Source organism: Saimiri boliviensis, chromosome X, assembly GCF_048565385.1.
Source record: "Saimiri boliviensis isolate mSaiBol1 chromosome X, mSaiBol1.pri, whole genome shotgun sequence".
NCBI lineage: Eukaryota > Metazoa > Chordata > Mammalia > Primates > Cebidae > Saimiri > Saimiri boliviensis.
In genome coordinates, this window is record NC_133470.1 from 120,820,093 (window position 1) to 120,829,797 (window position 9,705).

The following is a 9,705-nucleotide window of genomic DNA, read 5'->3' on the forward strand; positions in this document are numbered from 1 at the left end:
TCTTCTCTTCCTTCTTCTCTTTCTGTCTTCCTTTTAGTGAAGGTGATTTTCTCTGGTGACACAATTTAGTTTGTTGCTTTTTATTTTTTGTGTTTCCAGTGTATATTTGTTTGGTTTGAGGTTACCATGAGGTTTCCAACTATTATCTTATAACCCATTATTTTAACCTGATAACAAGTTAATGTTGATTGCATAAACAAGCAAATTCACTAACAAATAAGCATAAAGAATACTAAAAAAAATTGCTACACTTTATCTCCCACTGTTTTAACTTTTTGTTTCTATTTGTATCTTATTATACTGTCTATGTCTTGAAAAGTTGTTGTAGTTATTATTTTTGATCGGTTCTTCTTTTTGTTTTTCTGCTTAAGATATGAGTAGTTTACATACCGCAATTACAGTGTTATAATATTATGTGGGTTTTGGTGTATTTACTATTACCAGTGAGTTTTATACCCTCTGATGATATTTTATTGCTCATTTGCCTTTTATTTTAGATTGAAAACTCTCTTTGGCATTTCTTATAAGGTATGTCTAATGTTGCTGAAATTCATTAGCTTTTGTTTGGGAAATTTGGCATTTCTCCTTCATGTTTTAAGGATAATTTTAGCAGATACACTATTCTAGGGGAAACTTTTTTTTTTTCTTCAGCACTTTAAATATGTCATGTCACTCTCTCCTGGCCTATAAGATTTCCATAAAAAGTCTGCTGCCAGACACATTGGACATCCATTTTAAGTTATTTGTTTCTTTTCTCTTTCTGCTTTTAGGATCCTTCCTTTATCCTTGACTTTTGAGATTTTAATTACTAAATGAATTGTCTTGAATTAGTCTTCTTTCAGTTAAACCTGCTTGATGTTCTATAACCTTCTTGTTCTTAAATATTGATACATATTTCCTTAGATTTGGGAAGTTCTCTGTTAATACTCCTTTAATAAACTTTCTATCTGTATTTCTTTCTCTTCCTCTTGTTTAAGGCTAATATATTTTAGATTTGCCCTTTTGAGCTATTTTCTAAGTCTCATAGTCATGCTCCTTTCTTTTTTTCTTTTGTTTCCTCTGACAGTGTATTTTCAAATAGCCTGTCTTCAAGCTCACTAATTCCTTCTTCTGCTATTAAGAAACTTTGGCCGGGCGCGGTGGCTCAAGCCTGTAATCCCAGCACTTTGGGAGGTCGAGGCGGGTAGATCACGAGGTCAAGAGATCGAGACCATCCTGGTCAACATGGTGAAACCCCGTCTCTACTAAAAATACAAAAAATCAGCTGGGCATGGCGGCGCGTGCCTGTAATCCCAGCTACTCAGGAGGCTGAGGCAGGAGAATTGCCTGAGCCCAGGAGGCGGAGGTTGCGGTGAGCCGAGATCGCGCCATTGCACACCAGCCTGGGTAACAAGAGCGAAACTCCGTCTCAAAAAAAAAAAAGAAGAAGAAAAAGAAACTTTGATTCATTCTGCAATATGTCAGTTACATTTTCCAACTCCAGAAATTCTGCTTGATTCTTTTTAATTATTTCATTCTCTTTGTTAAATTTATGGGAAAATTCTGAATTCCTTCTCTGTGTTCTCTTGAATTTCTTTGAGTTTCCTCAACACAGCTATATTAAGTTGTTTGTCTGAAAGGTCACATATATTTGTTTTTCCAGGATTGGTCCCTGGTGGCCTATTTAGTTCATCTGGTGAGAACATGTTTTCCTGGGTGGTGATGATGCTGATCTATGCTCATCAGTGTCTGAGCATTGAAGAGTTAGGTATTTATTGTATTCTTTGCAGTCTAGGCTTGTTTGTACCTGTTTTTCTTGGAAAGGCTTTTCAGGTATTCAAAGTGACTTGGGTGTTGTAATGTAAGCTTCATCTGGTTTAGAGGGCATCCCAAGCCCAGTAATCCTGTAGTTCCTGCAGACTTATACAAGTACCACCTTGGTGGTCTTTGATAAGATTTGGAAGATTTTTCGGGATTACCAAGGAGACATTTTTGTTTCCTTTCCTTACTTTCTCCCGAACAAATGGAATCTCTCTTTCTGTGCTAAATCACCTTGAGCTAGGGGTGGGGTAACACGAGGCCCACTGTGGTCACCACTACAGGGACTGTGTTGGGTCAGACCTGAAGCAAGCCTAACCCTGGGTCTCACCCAAGTAACCACTACTTGGCTACTGCCTATGTTTGCTCAAGGCCCTAGGATCTCTACAATCAGCAGACGGTGCCACCAGCCAAGCATATGTATTCCATTTCAGGGCTATGAGTTTCTTTAGGTCTTAGGCAGTTCTGAGATGCCATTTTGGATCCAGGAACTGGAGTCAAAAACCTTAGATATCCACCTGGTACTCTATATACCATTGTGGCTAAATTGGCACTTAATTCAGAAGACAAAGTCCTGTCCACTCTTTCTTCCCCCTTCCACAGGCAGAGTACCCTAGCAATTTGGGAGGATGATGGCTGGGAGTGGTGGTGCACGCCTGTAATCTTAGCAATTTGGGAAGCTGAGGCCAGAAATTTTCTTGAGCCCAGAAGTTCGAGACCAGCCTGGGCAACATAGATAGACCCTGTCTCTACAAAAAAATAAAATAATTAGCCAGGCATGGTGTCACACGCTTGTGGTCCCAGCTACTTGCGTGGCTGAAGTGGGAAGATTGCTTGACCCTAGGAGTTTAAGGCTGCAGTGAGCTACCACTGCACTCCAGCCTGAGCAACAGAGTGAGACATTGTCTCAAAAAAAAAAAAAAAAAAACAAAACAGAAACAAAAAACTGTCTTTTCTACCCTCCTTAATGCCTCTTTTAGCAATGCTAGGTTAAAACCATTTACTGTGATTGCTCACCTGATTTTTTTGTTCTCATGAAGTTGCTTCTTTGTGTGGACAGTTGTCAAATTCAGTGTCCCAGTGGGGAGGACAATTAGTGCAGGATTCTACTTGGCCATCTTGCACTGCTCCTAAAAAATAACTATATAACTATTCAACACACACACACAAAAACCCTACAATAATAAAGGAATAGTGGAAGAAAATAGGTATAAGACATGTAGAAAGCAAAAATGTCAGAGTTACATTTTATCATTAAATATTAAACATCAATGGATTAAACACTCTGACCAAAAGGTAGAAATTAGCTTAATGAACTTAAAAAGCAAACACACATGATCTATCTATATGTAGTCCACAGGAGACATACCCAAGATTCAAAGACACAAATAGGCTGAAAACAAAAGGATGGGAAAATATACTTAATGCAAATAGTAGTCAAAATAGGCAAAAATGAAATTGAGAACTGCTAATTCCTTTTAATATCACACATAAAAGCTCACAGGAAAATTATTTCTTTTTAGCTTTCTTTTTGGTATTGATTTCTACATTAATTGAACTGGGATCAGAAAATACGGTTGTAATAAAAAATTCCTTGAAAATTGGTAAAGACTGATTTTATGGATTAATATGTGGTCAGTAATTTTTTTTTTCTTTTTTTTTTGAGACAGAGTCTCACTCCCTCACTCAGGCTGAAGTTCAATGGCATGATCTCGGCTTGCTGCAACCTCCACCTCCTGGGTTCAAGCAATTCTCTGCCTCAGCATACCAAGTAGCTGGCATTACAGGCACCCGCCACCACGCCCAACTAATTTTTGTATTTTTTGTAGAGATGGAATTTCACCACCTTGGCCAGGCTGGTCTTGAACTCCTGATGTGGTCTGTAATTTTTAAATTGTCTATGTATACTTAAAAAGAATACATATGACCTATAGCAGGAATAATGAGATGTGAAAAAGGCTGTTCTCATGTATTCTTTTGTCAGAGAGAAAATTGTGAATTTATGATGCCTGTGGAATGCTCAAATGGAAATATCCAGACAATGGAAATTCATATCAATCTGGAGTGATCTGAATAGAGATAGGGATTTGGAAGTTGTCAGCAAAAGAACATGAGAAATAAGAGGCAGAGATGATGCTCATTTTTGAAAGTCAGAAACTTGAATTGATTAATTACCCAAGAGGCATAGACTTTGGAACTGCATTATAATATCCAGAATTACCTGTCAAAAGGAACAGAGAACTGTGTTAACTAGCCAGTACTTTTTCTTTCTGATAGGAAAACCTATTTGGAGAACTAAAATAAGATAAGATATTGCAAATGGTATGATTTTAGATATCCTACCATAAAATTAGGATATTTAGACCTCTGAGATGATTTTAAATGCTTTCAGCCTGTTTTCCCGGATCAGGCCAGTCTCAGGTGTTTAGATTTGTTGTAATCACAAATAAGGATTCATTGTATGCTCCTGGGTAAGGCAACGGCAGTCAATGTGAACCTCCCTAGCATTAGTTACTGACTGCTTTTTGTGGTCACCGTGCTAAAATTGCAGGGGAGGCATATAGTCTCTTCAATGAGCTTATGGTGTAAAAGGGAAATTCAACAATTATCAACAGTTTTTAAGTTCCACTTAACTTGATACCTAGTTAATTAACAATTCTAGGCCAGGCATGGTGGCTCACATCTGTAATCGCAGCATTTTGGGAGACCAAGACGGGCAGATCACCTGAGGTCAGGAGTTCGAGATCAGTCTGGCCAACATGATGAAACCCGTCTCTACTAAAAACACAAAAATTAGCCAGGCATGGTGGCAGGCACCTGTGATCCCAGCTACTTGGGAGGCAGAGGCAGGAGAATTGCTTGAACTCAGGAGGCAGAGGTTGCAGTGAGCCCAGATCATGCCATCGCACTCCATCCTGGGTGACAAGAGCAAAACTCTGTCTCCAGAAAAAATAATAATAATAATAATCTTTTTATTAAATAATAAAATCCAATATTTGAACAAAGAGCATTTAATGGATTTTTTTTTTTTTTTTTTTTTTTTTTTTTTGAGATGGAGTCTTGCACTGTCACCCAGGCTGGAGTGCAGTGGTGCGATTTTGGCTCACTGCAATCTCTGTCTCTCAGGTTCAAGCAATTCTCCTATGTCAGCCTCCTGAGTAGCTGGGATTACAGGTGCGTGCTATCACACCCATCTAATTTTTGTGTTTTTCATAGAGACGGTGTTTCACCATGTTGGTCAGGCTGGTCTCGAACTCCTGACCTCATGATGCTCCCACCCTCAACGTCCCAAAGTACTGGGATTACAGGCATGAGCCACCACACCCAGCCAAAAGATTGATTTTTAATAAGACGCAACTCAATATTTAATATGACATTAAATATATATGTATATGTGTTATAAATACTCAGTGCTCAGTATATTAGAAAACTGGACCTGACTAGGCATTTTTTATTATATAGCTCGTATACTCAGCTATTTTTGTGTGGTTTTGTTTTGTTTTATTTTTGCTCTTCTGTAATGGCATTGCTGGCTTCTCAGTTAAATTCTAGAAATTATTCCATTATGATATGAATCATTAACTAATAAGTCATATTCATTTATCATTAATAATCCATGAGTAAATATCACGTGGTCATAAAATAAAGATTACCACTTAATGATTCATAATTATAGTAAATGTGCATTTATTGTTACGGAAGTTTTCTCAGCACAAAAACTAGTGTCCAAATTCAGCAGAATTAGAGAGCAATATTTAGAAAGAGAGAGAAAAAGAGAGTCTCACTGTCACCAAGGCTGAAGTACAGTGGTGTGATCACTGCTCACTGCAGCCTTGAACTCCCTGCGCTTAGGTGATCCTCTTGCCTCAGCCTACCTAGTAGCTGGGACCACAGGCATGTGCCACCACACTGCTAATTTTTTGTAGAGACAGGGTCTCACTATGTTGCCCAGGATGGTCTCAAACTCTTAGGTTCAACCAATCTGCCCACTTTGGCCTCCCAAAGCCCTGGGATTACAGGAATGATTCACCATGTCTGACCTATTTTTTTTTTAATATTATAAAATATAATTATAAACTAATATATAATTTATTTCAGATGTTTAAAAAACAATCAATGATATTATCAATGTCAGAAAATACAAAATATAAAACCATTAAAGAAGAAAATTAAAAAATTGAATGATTAAATCCATTTTTGAAAATAATAAATGAAGAAATTAAAAAACAAACAAAAAAAGATTTTAGAAACACCTAGCCTCAGGAGAATATAGCACAGATAAATAACAAATGAAGATGGTTTGGGGATGTATTTCATCTTCCATGTCAATGATAACAGAATAACTTTTTTAAGTACCAATTTTTTTAAAATTCTGAACAGTTAGTTATTGAACCAAATACTTTCTACCAATTCAGGTAGCTAGGCATAAATGTTAATATTAAACAACAGTCTTATTGAAAAGTGTATGGTTCGATCTTTTGTATAAGTTATTACACATGAATTTTTTCTAATGACAAAAATCACTTTATCCTGGTTGCTTTACTTTACCTCAAATAATTCTATATTTTTTCAATGTTCTAATGTTTCTGGATATAGAAAAATATCAATTAAAAGTAGGAGCAAAAAGATCAGTAACACAAGCCAAATGTTTATTAAACTTGAAGAAAGTGAAAAGTATATTACCAGTAGTCATAGGTATTCACAATTTAAATCCAGATTGAAAAATAGTTGTCATGTTACAGAACATTAAGAAAAATGAAAGTTAAAAAAAAATTATTGTGTTATTGTTAAATTCATAATATATGTTTCTACTTTTCCTGAAACAATACCTAGCACTCAGATGAAGATATCCAGGAAACTTTATGAGCATGATAATGGCAATTTTATTCATTTGGTAGAAACAATCCCAACATTTGATAACATTACAAATGCTAAACAGTTATGCAGAATACAATTACACCAAATACTCTTACAAATTTTAAGGGTTGAAAATAAATTTTAAGGGACAAAATCCAAAACCAAATCATTAAAATTATAACACATGTGATAAATGAAATAACTGTGAATAAAGTAAGAAATTCTAAATATTATTTGATTATTTTAGTACAACAAAAGGGCAATGGATAGGAAGATGAATCAAAATGGCATACAAATAGAAGCAAATGAGCCTAACTGTATTTCAAATAAATAATAGCATCACATTGTAACGATGCTAACTCAAGCTAGTTTGGAACACAGTATTTGATATATGCCCTCAGAATAAAGATAATTAGAACTATAACCAGTGCATATTCTAGTTGGTAAATTCACTTTCTCTGTGCATTGTTAGCAATTTTGCAACTATATATATTGTAGGACTAATCAGACAAGTATAGATATTGTGAACAATTAGAAGCAAGTTTTTTACTTGTGGAGAAGGAAACTAAAAATATGGAAAGAAAAAAGCAAGAATTGACCCTGTGCTGTTATTGTGTTGTAGATTGGAAAGCATCAGTATTAAATTCGGGTGATATCTATATCTGTCCATATAGGTAGAAACATAGGTAGAAACAATAATTCATAGGTAGAAACATAGGTAGAAACAATAATACATGAATAGCAATCAATGAGCATATCTAACACACCAGTCTTAGTTTCTAAATACAATTTTTCACTAATAGGAACCAGGTTCCATGGGAAGTTTTGCAGTAAGGAAAGTACAAGATGAGCCTGAAAGATTTTATGCCAGAATATAAAGAAATGTTCAAATAATGATGAAGACATGCTAAAAATGACACAGAGTCAGTTTGAAGGGGCTAACACTGGCCAAATCTGAGATAATCTGAGAATCAGAATACATGATGCAGTAACAGATAATAACCCATAGAATAAAATAAGAAACCATGAGCTTATATTAACATATGTAATTAAATGAATAAAAATAAATTAATAATGAAGAAGGGAAAAATCATCCTTACAGTAGAATCCAAATTAATAGAAAAGGTATGATAAAATTAGAACATTGCCATTTGGCAACTACTATAGCAACAATTGCTTCAGGAAAAGATCATCAATGAACACCAAAGTTAGTGAATGATGGGAAATAAGACACTTAATTAGTATAGAAGTATCTCTCTGCAAGAAATTTATAAATTGCAAAGGAAAAACTAGTAACTTTATAATAGAGAAACCAGGCAGACACCCCTTTAGCGCATAATGAAAGTTAACATCACCAGGTACCAGGTAATGGGACAAATTTCTATCATGGACTTCATTGTACAACATGAGAGAAGAATCCATATTAATTCTGTGATATTCATATCAAAAATGTGTGAGTTGAATCTAATCAAAAGGAAACATCAGGCAAACCTAAACTGAGGGACTTTTGACAAAATAACTGGCCCGTACTGTTCAAAAATGTCAAGGTCATGAAAAAAAAAAAAAGAGAGAGAGACTGAAAAAATGTCTCAAAGGAGACCAAAGTGCTGTGGATATGAAAAGCAATGTGTGATCCCAGGAATGAATCCTGGACCAGATTTTTCTTTTTTGTTCATATGAAGTTAGTGTGATAATTGGTGAAATTGAATAGAACTGAAAATTATATAATATTATTTTATCATGGGCCGGGCGCGGTGGCTCAAGCCTGTAATCCCAGCACTTTGGGAGGCCGAGGCGGGTGGATCATGAGGTCAAGAGATGGAGACCATCCTGGTCAACATGGTGAAACCCCGTCTCTACTAAAAATACAAAAAATTAGCTGGGCATGGTGGTGCGTGCCTGTAATCCCAGCTACTCAGGAGGCTGAGGCAGGAGAATTGTCTGAACCTGGGAGGCGGAGGTTGCGGTGAGCCGAGATCGCGCCATTGCACTCCAGCCTGGGTAACAAGAGTGAAACTCCGCCTCAAAAAAAAAAAAAAAAAAAAAAAAAAAAAAAAAATATATATATATATATATATATATATATATATATATATATATATATATCTCAAATGATTCTAGAAAAATGATTCTATCAAATGATTTTAGAAAAACCATGTGTGGCCGGGCACGGTGGCTCAAGCCTGTAATCCCAGCACTTTGGGAGGCCGAGGCGGGTGGATCACGAGGTCGAGAGATCGAGACCATCCTGGTCAACATGGGGAAACCCCGTCTCTACTAAAAATACAAAAAATTAGCTGGGCATGGTGGCGCTTGCCTGTAATCCCAGCTACTCAGGAGGCTGAGGCAGGAGAATTGCTTGAACCCAGGAGGCGGAGGTTGCGGTGAGCCGAGATCGCGCCATTGCACTCCAGCCTGGGTAACAAGAGCAAAACTCCGTCTCAAAAAAAAAAAAAAAAAAAGAAAGAAAAAAGAAAAACCATGTGTGTGTGTGGACAGAGGGAGAGAGAAAAAGGGAAAGAGACAAATACAGAGACAGAGATGGCGACAGCAAATGTGGTAAGGTAAACTTTGACCATTTGGGGCCATCTCAGTGAATAGGTGTATATGAATTATTTGTGCAATTTTGGTAGTATTTCTATAAGTCTGAAATAGTTCCAAATCAAAAAGTTAAAGTTTTTTAAAGACAATTTTAACCACAACTCATTTTTAAGATAAATTCCTGTTGTGAAACAGAGCAGATAAAAATTATTAGATCTTTGGATTTCTGAAATACAAATTTTTTTTTTTTTTTTTTTTTTTTTTTTTTTTTTTTTTTGAGACGGAGTTTCGCTCTTGTTACCCAGGCTGGAGTGCAATGGCGCGATCTCGGCTCACCGCAACCTCCGCCCCCTGGGTTCAGGCAATTCTCCTGCCTCAGCCTCCTGAGTAGCTGGGATTACAGGCACGTGCCACCATGCCCAGCTAATTTTTTGTATTTTTTTCTTTTTTTTTTTTTTTTTTTTTGAGACGGAGTTTCGCTCTTGTTACCCAGGCTGGAGTGCAATGGCG